At 41.1% G+C, this 14,590-nt stretch overlaps 1 protein-coding gene across 7 annotated transcripts in view; it reads right to left on the reverse strand.

Annotated features, from left to right (window-relative positions):
* LOC122549654 (thyroid hormone receptor beta) overlaps positions 1–14,590 on the reverse strand; it is a 182,779-nt gene that overhangs the window by 55,835 nt on the left and 112,354 nt on the right. The window contains exons 1-2 of one of the 7 annotated variants that reach the window (XM_043689454.1): positions 7,926–7,935; positions 2,090–2,095 (exon numbers count right to left, since the gene is read on the reverse strand). The exons of the other annotated variants lie outside the window; for them this stretch is intronic. The gene's annotated coding sequence lies outside the window, so the exon portion shown is untranslated. Of the gene's footprint in view, positions 1–2,089; positions 2,096–7,925; positions 7,936–14,590 lie in introns of those variants that run through there. 7 annotated transcript variants of the gene reach the window in all.

Here is a 14,590-nt window from a genome sequence, read left to right on the forward strand (position 1 = left end):
GAGATAACTGTACCCTATTGTTTTGTGACCAAGAAGAAAAGGGAGCTGGTCACTCGTGTTTCCTTAAGCATAACCTTGAAAAGAGACCACAGTGGCACAGTGGTTAGCACTGCTGTCTCACAGCGCCATAGACCTGGGTTCAATTCTTGCCTCAGGTAACTGTCTGTGTGGAGTTTGCACATTCTCCCCATGTCTGCTTGGGTTTCCTCCGGGTGCTCCGGTTTCCTCCCACAGTCCAAAAATGTGCAGGTTAGGTGAATTGGCCATGCTAAATTGCCAGTAGCGTTAGGTGAAGGGGTAAATTTGGGGAATGGGTATGGTGGGTTGCTCTTCAGAGGGTTGGTGTGGACTTGTTGGGCCGAAGGGCCTGTTTCCACACTGTAAGTAATCTAATCTAATCTCCTGATGGTTTAGAGTGATATAATTCAAAACCAAGTATTGTCTTATATCATCAAATGTCGTAACAAGGTAAAGATGCAAGAAAAGATTAGGATCAACTCACCAGGAGATCTGCTGATGACTGACCTGGGCCCACATGATGACTAAATAAACCAATATCATTGTGAGTAAATACTACTGCTTAGTAGTTTAATAAAGATATTCCACATGAAGTGAATGGTATCGAAGTTGTTGTGAGCGATTGATAGCTGTGCCAGCACCTTTTGACCAAATAAGATTCTTACATCACAAGGGCCACTTGACTCTGGACCTCATTACAGCTTTGGTCCAACATGGGTAGGCCAGAATAACTGCAGTTGGTATTAAGATAGCATTTGACCAAATTTGGCATCGGGGCCACAGCAAAATTGAAAATAATGGTAACTGAGTGGAAAACTCTCTAGTGATTGGAGTGGTATATAACACAAAGGAAGATAGTTGTTGTTGGAGGTCAAACATCTCAGCTCCAGGACACTAACACAGGAGCTTTTTAAGAGCATTGTCCAAGGCCCAACAATCTTCATCTGCTTAAACAGTCCATCAAAAGGTGAGAGATGATCACTGATGCTTGCAAAGTATTCATTCTCACTTGCAATTCCTCAAATACTGAAGATGTCCATGTGCATGTGCAGAAAGACCTGTACAACATTCATCCCTCACAATCAACATCTAGGGAGGATTATTGTGGATCAGCAGCTTAACTGGAGCTGCCATATAAATAATGTGGGAACAAGAAGTGCGGAACTGGGAACTGTGCAAAGACTAACTCAGCACTACTGCCCGCACATTCCTCTTCAAGTCACACGCGAAGGTGACTTGGATCTTTAATTTTTAAAAAGTCGTTCATGGAATGTGGGTATCACTAACTAGGTAGCAATCATAGTCTATCCTTAACTTCCCAGAAGGCAGCTAAGAGTCAATGACAGTACTATGGTTGTGGAATCATATGTAGGTCAGACCAAGGCAAGGATGGCAGATGTCCTTTCCTGAAAGGACATTATTGAAGCAGGTGAATGTTTACAAAAATCAGCAGAGTTTACATGACTGTAATTAGGCAAGTTTTTTTTCTGAGATTTCAGACATGTTTTTAATTGAATTCAAATTTCACCATCTGTTATGAAACAATTAACCTGGGTTCTAGATGACTAGTCAAGTGAACTACCACTACACCAGTAACTCCACTACTGGAGTGGATTTGGAGGTAGGTGAGCACTTTTGTGATAGTGACCACAATCGGTTATGTTTACTTTAGCGATGTAAAGGGATAGGTATACACCACAGGACAATAGTTATAGCTGGGGGAAAGGCAATTATGATGTGATTAGATAAGATTTAGGATGCGTAGAATGGGGAAGAAAACTGCAGGGGATGGACACAAGTGAAACGTGGAGCTTGTTCATGGAACAGCTACTGTGTGTCCTTGGTAAGTATGTACCTGTCAGGCAGGGAGGAAGTGATCAAGTAAGGGGGCCATGGTTTACTAAAGATGTTGAATCTCTTGTCAAGAAGAAGGAGGAGGCTTATGTAAAGATGAGACATGAAGGCTCAGTTAGGGTGCTTGAGAGTTGCAGGTTAGCCAGGAAGTACCTAGAGAGATAAGAAGAGCCAGGAAGGGACATGAGAAGTCTTTGGCAGATAGGATCAAGTAAACCTAAAGCTTTTTATAAGTATATCAGGAATAAAAGGATGACGGGAGAAAGATTAGAGCCAATCAAGGATAGTAGTGGGAAGTTGTGCTTGGAGTCCGATCAGATAGATGAGGCACTAAATAAATATTTTTCGTCAATATTCACACTAGAAAATGACAATGTTGTTGAGGAGAATACTGACATACAGGCTATTAGACTAGTTGGGATTGAGGTTCCTAAGGAGGAGGTGGTAGCAATTCTGGAAAGTGTGAAAATAGATAAGTTCCCTGGGTCAGATGGGATTTACCCTCGGATTCTCTGGGAAGCCAGAGAGGAGATTGCAGAGCCTTTCGCTTTGATCTTTATGTCGTCATTGTCTACAGGAATAGTGCCAGAAGACTGGAGGATAGCAAATGTTGTCCCCTTGTTCAAGAAGGGGAATCAAGACAACCCTGGTAATTATACACCAGCGAGCCTTACTTTGGGTTGTGGGTAAAGTTTTGGTAAGGGTTATAAGAGATAGGATTCATAATCATCTAGAAATGAATAATTTGACCAGGGATAGTCAACACGGTTTTGTGAAGGGTAGGTCACAAAATTTATTGAGTTCTTTGAGAAGATGACCAAAAGGTGGATGAAAGTAAAGCAGTTGATGTGGTGTATATGGATTTCAGTAAAGTGTTTGATAAGGTTCCCCTCAGTAGGCCATTGCAGAAAATACGGAGATATGGGATTGAGGGTGAATTAGCGGTTTGGGTCAGAAATTGGCTAGCTATAAGAAGAGGGTGGTGGTTGATAGGAAATGTTCATGCTGGTGTTCAGTTACTAGTGGCGTATCACAAGGATCTGTTTTGGGGCCACTGCTGTTTGGCATTTTTATAAATGACCTGGATGATGGCGTAGAAGGATGGATGAGTAAATTTACGGATGACACTAAAGTCGGTGGAGTTGTGGACAGTGCGGAAGGACATTGCAGATTATAGAGGGATATAGATAAGCTGCAGAGCTGGGCTGAGAGGTGAAAAATGGATTTTAATGCAGAAAAGTGTGAGGTGATTCATTTTAGAAGGAGTAACAAGAGTACTGGGCTAATGGTAAGATTCTTGGTAGTGCAGGTGAGCAGAGAGATCTCGGTGACCATGTGCATAGATCCCTGAAAGTTGCCACCCAGATTGATAGGGTTGTTAAGAATTACGGTGTGTTAGCTTTTATTGGTAGACGGATTGAGTTTTGCAGCCATGAGGTCGCGTTGCAGCTTTGATGCGGCCGCACTTGGATTATTGCGTATAGTTCTGGTTGCCATATTATAGGAAAGGTGTGGAAGCACTCGAAAGGGTGCAGAGGAGATTTATCAGGATGTTGCCTGGTATGGAGGGGAGGTCTTATGAGGAAAGGCTGAGGGACCTGAGACTGTTTTGTTAGAGACAAACAAGTTAAGAGGTGACTTAATACAAGATGATCAGAGGATTAGAGAGGGTGGACAGTAAGAGCCTTTTTTTTCTCGAATGGTGACGGCTAGCACGAAGGGACATAGTTTAAACTGAGGAGTAATAGGTATAGTACAGATGTCAGAGTTAGGTTCTTTATACACAGAGAGTATTAGGGGCGTGGAACACATTGCCTGCAACAGTAGTAGACTCGCCAACTTTAAGGGCATTTAAAATGGTCATTGGATAAACATATGAATCATAATGGAATAGTGTAGGATAGATGGGCTTCAGATTGGTCAGCGCAGGTCAGCGCAATATCGAGGGCCAAAGGGCCTGTACTGCGCTGTAATGTTCTATATTCTACTGTCCCTTTGCTGTAACCAATTCCAAAACCTAAAACAACCTTCTTAATAGGACTTTAAAGATTGTATTTTTTTATTTTTCTGTAGCTTTGTTTGAAATAGGGAAAGAACTGTGTTAAAATCCAAGGACTGTGAAAGTGATTCCTGCACATTTTAAAAGCAGGTGACAAACACACATTGTAAGTAATGTGTACATTGCTGCTTGTTCATGCAGTGTGAGGAGGTTTATTGCTGATGGGTTGGTGCCCCGGGGTGTGTACAAAGGGAGATTGGGTGGCATCAAGTAGCTGATTGGTCTGTGGAATGGTCACTGTTGTCAATCAGAAAGACCTTCGGCCTGCCAACTTATGTGATTGGCTCCCAGCCTGTGGGTGTGATTGTTTGGTCAAAAGCAATTGGCTGGCTGGGACAGAAAGTGTAGTCTTTTTTCTGCAGTAAACTCAAGTCAGTTTATTTTGCCTTATCAGTTTGTGTAAGCTTTGGCTTGACCAATAAATCAGAAACTTTATAGGTGTAGACCAGTCTGTGCCATCTGTAAATCCCAATTCTAAACCTATCTGGAGAAGGAAGATCAAGGAGCAGCAAGTCCAGACAAATCTGTAGGCTCATCTCAGTCAGCTCCATGGATAGAGACCACTGAACTGTCTGCTCAGTCTATCCTTCTGCCCAAAACATCCACGTTTATTTTGTATTTGCTTGCATCTGTTTGTATGCACATATAGGGGGTGCTTCATCAGGGAGTGGTATTTTAACTTGTAGAGTTATATATTAGAGTCATAGAGATGTACAGCATGGAAGCAGATGCTTTGGTCCAACCCATCCATACCGACCAGATATCCTAACCTAATCTAGTCCCATTTATCAGCATTTGGCACATATCTCTCAAAACCCTTCCTGTTTATATACCTATCCAAATGCCTTTTAAATGCTGTAATTGTACCAGCCTCCACCACTTCCTCTGGCAGTTCTTTCCATACACGTACCACGCTCTGAATGAAAAAGTTGCCCCTTAGGACCCTTTCATCTGTCCCCACTCACTATAAACCTATGCCCTCTAGTTCTGGACTCCCCCACCCCAGGGAAAAGACTTTGTCTATTTATCCTATCCGTGCCCCTTATGATTTTATAAACCTCTATAAGGTCACCCCTCAGCCTCCGACACTCCAGGGAAAACAGCCCCAGTCTATCCAGTCTCTCCCTAACACTGAAATCTGCCAACCTTGGCAACATCCTTCTAAACCTTTTCTGAACCCTTTCAAGTTTCACAACATCCTTCTAATAGAAGGAGACCAGAATTACACACAATAATCCAAAAGTGGCCCAACCAACGTCCTGTACAGCCGCAACCCCCAACTCTTATCCTCAATACTCTGAGCAATAAAGGAAAGCATGCCAAACGCCTTCTTCACTATCCTATCTACCTGCGATTCTACTTTCAAGGAACTATGAACCTGCACTCCAAGGTCTCTTTGTTCAACCACACTCCCGAGGACCTTACCATTAAGTGTATAAGTTCTGCTAAGATTTGCTTTTCCAAAATGCAGCACCTCGCATATATTGACAATTCATAATTGTTTACCTAAAGTTAGAATCAATTTAATTGTAATAAATATGAATTTTTATTAAGTACAGAAACCTTGTCCATGATTTCTGTTAACTTGGGTATGAAGGGCATGCAAATTGGGGAATTTTGAGTACCTTTATAAAATCTTTAATTTTTGTGATGACTCACAGCAAAGCAGGCTTGATTTGCAGTGTACCAGCCCAGTGAGGCAGAACAGCACTATTGGTGTAACTATAACAACTGGTCTGCAGGAGATGAAGATACTTCACCACCATTTTACCAAAGGCAGTGGATAACAATTGATAGCATTAGCAGCAATACACACTTACAATGAATGAATAAGAATAACTCACAATAGCAGGCCAAGATATCGCAATCACAGGTTGTATGACCACAACATTAATGTTGAGTAGGATGACAAGCATGACAGGTCAGAGAAATAAGGGCCTTACACAAAATCAGAATCTATGGCTTTTAAGAGAAAAGAAAGATAATTTTGACAGTCTTAAGAGTGAAGCATGTCAACATTAATAACATGACACCAGGTTATAGTCTAGCAGGTTTATTTGAAATCACAAGCATTTGAAGTGCTTCCTTTTTTTCAGGTGATTTCAAGTAAACCTGTTGGACTATAACCTAGTGTTGTGTAACTTTTGACCTTGGAGAAAGTGAGGACTGCAAATGCAAACATCGATTCTCCTGCTCCTCGGATGCTGCCTGGCCTGCTGTGTTTTTCCAGCACCACATTTTTAAACTTTTGACCTTGTCCACCCCAGTCCAATACCAGCACCTCCACATCAACATTAGTAATAGCTGACCCATGTCAAAAGACAGTCTAAAACTAAGGAAGAGGAATGACAAGTATTTCGGTAGAAAGCAGTAAGACTATTGGAGCAATAAGGTGGCATGCTAGATTTGACAATGGACACTTTAATTAGTTTGCATTTGATGGAATGAAAATGGGAGCCATACCATAGCTGTGGACAAGTACTTTAAAGATGGAGCTGTGATGCATATGACAAATGGAGAACAAAAGGCTGACAGTGGGGAATTGAGATTCAGATATATGTGACTTTGGGATAGCAGTTTTAATGAGAAGGAATTCGATCGAGGGTGTTGAGGATTAGAAGATGTGGAGGAGCCAGTGTTGGACTGGGGTAGACAAAGTTAAAAATCACACAATACACGCGTTATCTTTGTAGATTGGATAGTTTATATGGTGGAATGTAAGAAAGAAGGAAAAGAAGAGCACAAGGTCGGAGATAGTCATTGACATGATTGAATGATAAAGCAGAGCTTAACATCCTTCAGAATTTTTTTTGAATCCTTGGCAATCGCAACATTTATTGTTTGGTTGACATGGTATTTTTGGATGAGTTTTCTGATGTGCATCATGCACTAACAATGTTGAATTTCAATATAAACCTTTTGTTTGGCATATGTAGTGTGGATGGGAGAAGGAGAATATAACTGAATGTCATGGTTATTGTTGCTCAAAGACTGCATGTAAGAGTGAGGCAATGCATGTTTTGCTGAAATGTGATTAGGCAGAGAAGATTTGTGCAATATGATTGAGGAACAATCATAATCATGATGTAATAAATAATAAAATCAGTCAAGAAAATCTCAGAAAATAACAAAGAGTCGTAAGGACATGGAAGACCAGCTGACCTATCTACCTGGTTTTTTCACCAAAAGTGCTGGCTACCCAGCATTGCACTTCTTATCCTGAAAATGGCCAAAGTATTAGCCATTTTGTACGTGAAATAAATCAACCACACTAAATTTATCTTTTTAAATGTCAGTTTGTACCTGTGTCTTCTCTTCTACAGTTGACCTTAAAATACTGCTCTACCCTTGTACTCACCTTTAGAATAATAGAATTTTTACAGCACAGAAGGATGCCATTTGGCCCATCATGTTTATGACAGCTCTCTCCAGAACAATGCAGCAAATTCCACTCCCCTACCCTTTCCTGTAGCTTTGCCTATTTTCTATTCGGGTGCTTATTCCCTTTGGGAAGCCCTAACTAAATTTGCCTCCACCCACACGCCTAGGCAGTGCATTCCTGATTTAAACTACTCATTGCATAACAAAATTTGTTCTCATTTTCCAATTGGTTCCATTGCCATTTATCTCAAATTGGCACATTCTGGTTCTCCACACCTCATAACCTCCAATAGCTCCATCAAATTATCTCTTACGTTCTCTTCACTAAGGAGAACAGCCACAGCCTATTCACTAGCACATTTACACTCTTCATCAGCAGGGACTTCATTGGCTGAGTCACAAACGGAATGGACACAGCTGTATCTCCAAAGACATGGCCTATGATGAGACTGCAATCAACATAAGACTAACAGGGTTACCCATACAAGTATGTATGCAAGTGAGACTACAAGTTGACCGTGGGTGGCATGGTGGCAGTGGGTGGCACAGTGGTTAGCACTGTTGCCTCACAGCGCCAGAGACCCGGGTTCAATTCCCACCTCAGGTGACTGACTGTGTGGAGTTTACACATTCTCCCCGTGTCTGCGTGGGTTTCCTCTGGGTGCTCTGGTTTCCTCCCACAGTCCAAAAATGTGCAGGTTAGGTGAATTGGCCATGCTAAATTGCCCGTAGTGTTAGGTGAAGGGGTCTAGGCGCTTCAGCGGTTCGGTGTGGACTTGTTGGGCCGAAGGGCCTGTTTCCTCACTGTAAGTAATCTAATCTAATCTAATCTAAGCAGGATCAGTTCAAAAGATGTCCTTGCTGCTGACTGGAATGCTTGGAGACAAGCCAGGTGAAAGAACATTGCAAGATTAGAAGGTGAAGAAAATGACCAGGTGTCAGAAAAGTGAGCTCACTAGAAAATAAACATCAATCTTTGAGCCAGTGAAATTCAAATATAGTAGCTGTGGATGGGACTACCATTTCGAAACTGGCCTCTACACCTACAAAACTGGTCTCTACACCTACACCTACAAAAGGTGTTGTTCACTCCAGAAGTGACATTCACCCTGGGTACAGTCCACTGTCTCCCAAGACAGATGGCTGATATCAGACCAAATCACCATGAGATCACTTTTACCAAAAAACAGAGACAGAAATAAATTAGTCCTTCTAAAGCAATATACTGGAGTTCTGGTTTCTTCCAATTATGGCTGAAAATGTGTTGCTGGAAAAGCACAGCAGTCAGGCAGCATCCAAGGAACAGGAGAATCAACGTTTCGGGAATAAGCCCTTCTTCAGGAATCTGATCTCCAGCATCTGCAGTCCTCACTTTCTCCTCCTTTCTTCCAATTATATCAAACTTAATGTATAGTCACTGGTTTCTAGATAACGTTTCTTACCAAATCAACATGAGAATTGCATGCCATGGTATCCCTAACACCATGCCAGAAAGCAGTCTTCTACACATACTTTGCCATTCTCAGTTGATATAAGTTGCTCCCTAAAATTCCTGTTTATCTACATATCATGTTCTGCAATTTTCTCCCTGCAGTTATCGCCATGCTCTCTCTTACTCTGAAGATGCTCTTATTCAGGAAATTCCACATCATACAAATTAAATATCAAGATTCTGATTCTACCACTTCCATTTTGCAAGTTCTGTGGCTTACAGATTTGAAATTTAGGACCAGTGCAAATTAAAATATTTAAACAGTGATTTCTTACAAGGAATATGATTGAGGGGAAAATGAAACTTCCATATTATAAATGACGCAACATAAAAAGCCATTATAACACAGACAGCTACCCATGATATAGTGCTGGAGTACAATTTGTCTTTGTTACTACCTCTAGTAGTGATACTATTTCCCACTGAATTTAGAACAAGTGTTTTGTTCTGAACACATTGTGATGAAATTCAAGCAATTTAATAAAAATCAGCTGAACTATTTTTAAAAAAACCCAAAAAGATCTAACAGCATAGCTCTTTTTTGTGGTTTTAAAAATGTTCTTTATTGGCTATGTTGAGATTTAAGACACTGCTGACATTTAAATACAGTTTAAATAAAACATTTTACTTCTCCAATTAAGATTTAATGAATTTGTAAAAATTATGTCCAGATTTGCTCTGCTTTACCCATACTTAGTTCCTTAAGTATTTTATGGATGATAAATTAATAGAACATTAATTTATTTTAAAACAAAACACAAAGGATTATTACAACATTGAATACATAGTGACCCCTTGTGGTCATTTTTAAAATTCATTTGCAGGACATGGGCATCACTGCCTAAACCAATGAGATGGTGGTGGTGAGCTGCCTTCTTGAACTGCTGCAGTCCGAGTGCTGTGCTTAGACACAGAACGGCGGTAGGGAGGGAATTCTAGGGTTTTGACCCAGTGATGAGGGAATGGTAATATATTTCCAACTCAGGATCGTGAAGGGAACTTGTAGGTGGTGGTGTTCCAATGTATCTTTTGCCCTTGTCCTTCTAGATGGAAGTGGTCGTGGGTTTGGAAGGTGCTGTCTGTGGATCTTTGGTGAATTTCTGCAGTGCATCTTGTAGATAGTACACTGCTGCTATTGAGCATCAACGCTGGACTGAGTTTGTGGATGGGATGCCAATTAAGTGGGTTGCTTCATCCTGGATGGTGTCAAGCTTCTTCAGTGTTGCTGGTTCTGCACCTATTCAGGCAAGTGGGGAGCACTCCTGACTTGGCAGTGCCTTGTAGAGGGCAAGCAGGCTTTGGGGAGTCAGGAAATGAGTTACTTATCGCAGTATTCCTTGCCTATGACCTGCTCTTATAGCCACCGTTTACGTGACAAGTCCTGTTGAGTTTCTAAACCTCAGAAAGTTGTTAGAGGGGAATCCAGTGATAGTAACACTCGATATTAAGGGACAGGGTTGGATTGTCTCTTGTCTGGCAATGTGTTGTAAATACTACTTGCCATTTGTCAACTCAAGTCTGGATATTGTCCAAATCTTGTTGCAATTAAACATGGATTGTTTCATAAACTGAGAAGTCACAAATGGTGCTGAACACTGGCAAACATCCCCACTTTTGACCTTTGATGGAGGAAAGGTCATTGATGAAGCAGTTGAAGATGGTTAGGCCTAGGGCTTTTAAAATAAATAACAATGTAGAGTGAAAAGAGCAGGGAATATCCTGCTGTCATTGGTGGTGAGGTGGGAAATGGTTGTATTTCCATGGAATTGGTGACTGCCTGAGCCTCACCCCTTTCTTGCCGCCACCTGAATTAAGTTAAGGACCTTCCCAACCCACTACCAACTGAAGTCTTAAAATTGTCAATTAATGATCAATTAAAAGGCTCATCCCAGCTACAGGCAGGCCTATCACAATGCAAACTGCATAGCAGCCAGATTTGGGATGGGAAGTTCCCCCCCTGCCTGATTGTAGGATTAGATACTGGAACACCAGAAGAAACCCACTGAGAACTCACTCCCCTGGCCCTGCTACTTCTCACCGAAGCTCCTGCCCTGTGAATTTTGCCTCTCATTTCAACAATGCAATTGTCAGAAAATAATGGCCCTGACTTTGCTAAGGTAATGGCCATCAATGTTTGTTATCATCACTGTGAAAGTCTGCTCCAAATTTGTATGGCTGAATGCAGAAATCTTGATTTTGCTGTCCTTACTTTTCCAGTTTGCAGTCCTGAAGTCGTGGCAAATGTAAATCAACTTGGAAGCAGTGATTTGATGTGTACTCCTATTTTACATAAAGTCTTGTTGTTAAAAACCCTTGAAAAATTGTGCAGCTAAATTAGATTTTTGATAAGCACACTAATGGCATACTTAAGCTGAACAATCTCCCTAAGGCTTGCAAAAGTGAAACAATATTTCTGGAATATTGCATTAGTTAATAAAAATGTAATTTTTTTTAAACTGAGTGTTTGGTTAGGCTGTATCAATTCAACCTTATTAAACCAGTCTTCACTCTTAATCTTTTATTTTGCTTCTGATACAGCTATAAAAAGTGCAAGAGAAAAATCACTCGCTGTTTGTAAAATAAAGTCAAAGTGACTGACTGTTTCGCTAGAAGAAAGTGAGGACTGCAATGCTAGAGATCAGAGTTGTGTGGTGTTGGAAAAGCACAGCAGGTCAGGCAGCATCCGAGGAGTGGGAATATTTAGCTTGATGATCTCACTATCAGAACGAACCTAACACTAGGAAAACTGGAATCTCAGCCAGAGAAATCGATAGATCTTTACAGACACCTCTCTTCAAGATCAGCAGCAAGCACTAGCACGTTGGTCTGGATTTTGAGATCAGCAACAATGAATGGTTTCACGTGTTCTGTATGGTGATGGACTGTCATACCAGGCACCTCTTGTGAAGTTTCTGAAAGCCAATTTGAAGATACAATTGATTAAAGTTTGGAGCGAGCTGTTTGCTGACTTTTACTCAGGAGAATGATAGCTGTCGAGGAAACAAAGTCTTAAAATATTCTAGCTTTGATTCCTGTACCTAACCACTCTAAATTTAGACAACTTCTGACTCCCCAGATCTGCTTTAAATGCTGCAGACTGCAGAAAAATCTGAAGCTCATTTTTAAGCCACCCCTAGTTCAAATTCTTATGCTGTGTTTACTACTTTTCTAAAGATTTCTAAATGTTTGGATGACATTATTGGTGTATCAACGCTAACAGCATGGAACATCCACACAAGGTTGTTCATTTATTGACATTACAACACTGTAATAGTAAATAAAAAGTACTTAGAAGCCAACAAAACCATTAATATGTCAACAAATTGCAATTACTATTAGCCACCAACAGTGCGTATTGAAAGGGTGCTTGATGTGTCCATATATTTTTAAAAACATCTAACAGTGACAGCTGCATGGTCTCTACAAAGGTACTCATTAATCCATCAAAAGTGTGAATTGTTGATGTAAGTCAGTGTAAGTGATCTCCTCAGAATATTACTCTTGAATCAAATCCAGTAAACTGTCTTCCAGTTTACCCACACTCCCAAATACATTAACAAAATTTATTCAAATGAATTAAATAGACTGAAAAAGTCCCAGATTCCACTGCTGCTGAGTTGTCTGATCTCTGATAGGGCAGTGTTAAAACGGCTGCCTAAATGCCTGAATGAAACATGTATGTGGGAACAAGGAGACACGTTAGTTGCCCAAAACAAAAGGGCAAAATACAGCAGCTATTGAAGATCTGAAAGCGAAAATTCTAACACTACTTCACCCTGCCAGGATGTAAAGCTTGCTCTTTCATCTCTTCAATACATAAAGAGCAGCAATTTATTTGTCTTTTTATCAATCTAGTTGACTGTATTTGCTGCTCACAATGTGGTCTGCTCTATATTGGCAAGTGACCACTTTGTGGGACAGCTCCACCCACTCTGACCCTAACCTCCAATCAGTTGTCATTCCAATCACCACCTGGCTCTAACATTTCTGTCCTAAGATTTTTGCAGTGTTCTGGCAAAGTTCAACACAAAGTGGAGGTTTGGCATTGTTGCTGTTCTTTGTTTCGATGGTACAGCAAGCAGGACAGTCAAAGTAACCTTGGGAAATTGCTTTGGTATATTCTAGTTAGTTGCAATACTTGGGACATTGGCTTCAGTGGGGTGATCCATAGCTATTCCTTCAAAAATCAAGAGAAAGATATTTGGACTTTCTCTTGCTGGCAGCACCAGGAACCCAGGTTCAATTCCAGCCTTGGGCGACTGTATGGAGTTTGCACATTCTCCCCGTGTCTGTCCAGGTGCTCGGTTTCCTCCCATAGTCCAAAGATATGCAGGTTAGGTGGACTGGCCATACTAAGTGTGCAGGATGTCCAGATGAGTGGGTTAAATATATCAAATGAGGGGTTACAGGGATAAGGTGAGATGCTCTTTGGAAGGTTGGTGCAGACTTGATGGACCGCATGGCCTCTATCTGCACTGTAGGGATTCCATGGTTGCTTGGCATTTATAGTGAAATTAGGCTGCCACTTAGCTGCAGGTCTTTGTGCAAGTTGATATGGAAGGTTTCATTACTGCACAAGTTGTGAACTGTGAAACCATCATCCTTACTCTGTTGTTATTAAAGAAGACATGTCCTTGGTGAAGCAGTTAAGATGCATCAGTCAAAGACAGTTTCCTAAAGGGCTTTCACAATTTCCTGATCTCTGATTTGCTGGGGTGGGGGGGGATAATTGAGATTTTAGTATCAAATTCTGCTTTTCTTTTGTTAAGCTATTATATAAAATTGTTAAAGCACTGAAATTGGCTCTGTCCTTGAAGAGGTGTTACATTTACAGCTTTTCAATCCACTTGGTCCAGAACAGAGTTTTGGAATATTACAAGCAATGCATCCACACCACTATTAATACCCCAGGATGAAGGCTATTAGGTCCAGAGCTCATGCTGACTTCCAAGTCCAAATCGTATTCACATTACCTTTTTCCCCTGTGATTGTTTTAAATTCACCCTTTCTTGTTTCCTCTTGATTTTCTATGAATCTTTGGATATTTTTGTCTTCTACCATCATGAATGATATAAAATATGTTTTCAAAGTCTCTACCAGTTCTTATTTCCCAGTGTTAATTTTACAGTCTCAATCTCTAAGAGACCAATAATTATTTTAGTGACTTTTCCTTTAAAAAATGTCCCATTTTCCGACTGAACATTCAATGGCGAGATCGTGAGCGGTTGGAGGTATATGTGCATGCACTAACATCTCATTATATTAATGAGGTGAGATTAATAAAGTTTCACATTCTCCCATCCACCAGATGGAAACTTGATGGCGACAATTCCTGACAAGAAAGTCAGAGCAGTTAGCTGGTGTCTCCAGTTCACTTCTCTAGGCCTCCATCTCAGATAGCAGTCACCAACACCTTGGGACACAGTCCCTGGGCAGCGACTGCATGCACCCCTAGTCCACAGATTTTGGCATCAGATGTATAAATGTTGCAATAGTCCATCCCATAGGACCACAGGGCTGCTGTCTCGTTAAAGAGAGAGGTGACTGATTGTGTTAAACCAAAGGGTCACCACGCCTCATGCGAGGGGCGAGGCTGAGAAAGTAGCACCTTCACATTGACTTCAGCAGGTATGGGACTGAAATCTGCACTCTTGGCATCACCCTGCAATACAAATCAGCCATCCAGCCAATCGAGCTAACCAACCCTCACCCATCTAGCTGACTGCGATCACTGACAAGAAGATTTTACATTCAAAGCTGCACTTTGGAACGCACCAGCATCTTTC

Source organism: Chiloscyllium plagiosum, chromosome 5 (genome assembly GCF_004010195.1).
Source record: "Chiloscyllium plagiosum isolate BGI_BamShark_2017 chromosome 5, ASM401019v2, whole genome shotgun sequence".
In the NCBI taxonomy this organism is placed as follows: Eukaryota; Metazoa; Chordata; class Chondrichthyes; order Orectolobiformes; family Hemiscylliidae; genus Chiloscyllium; species Chiloscyllium plagiosum.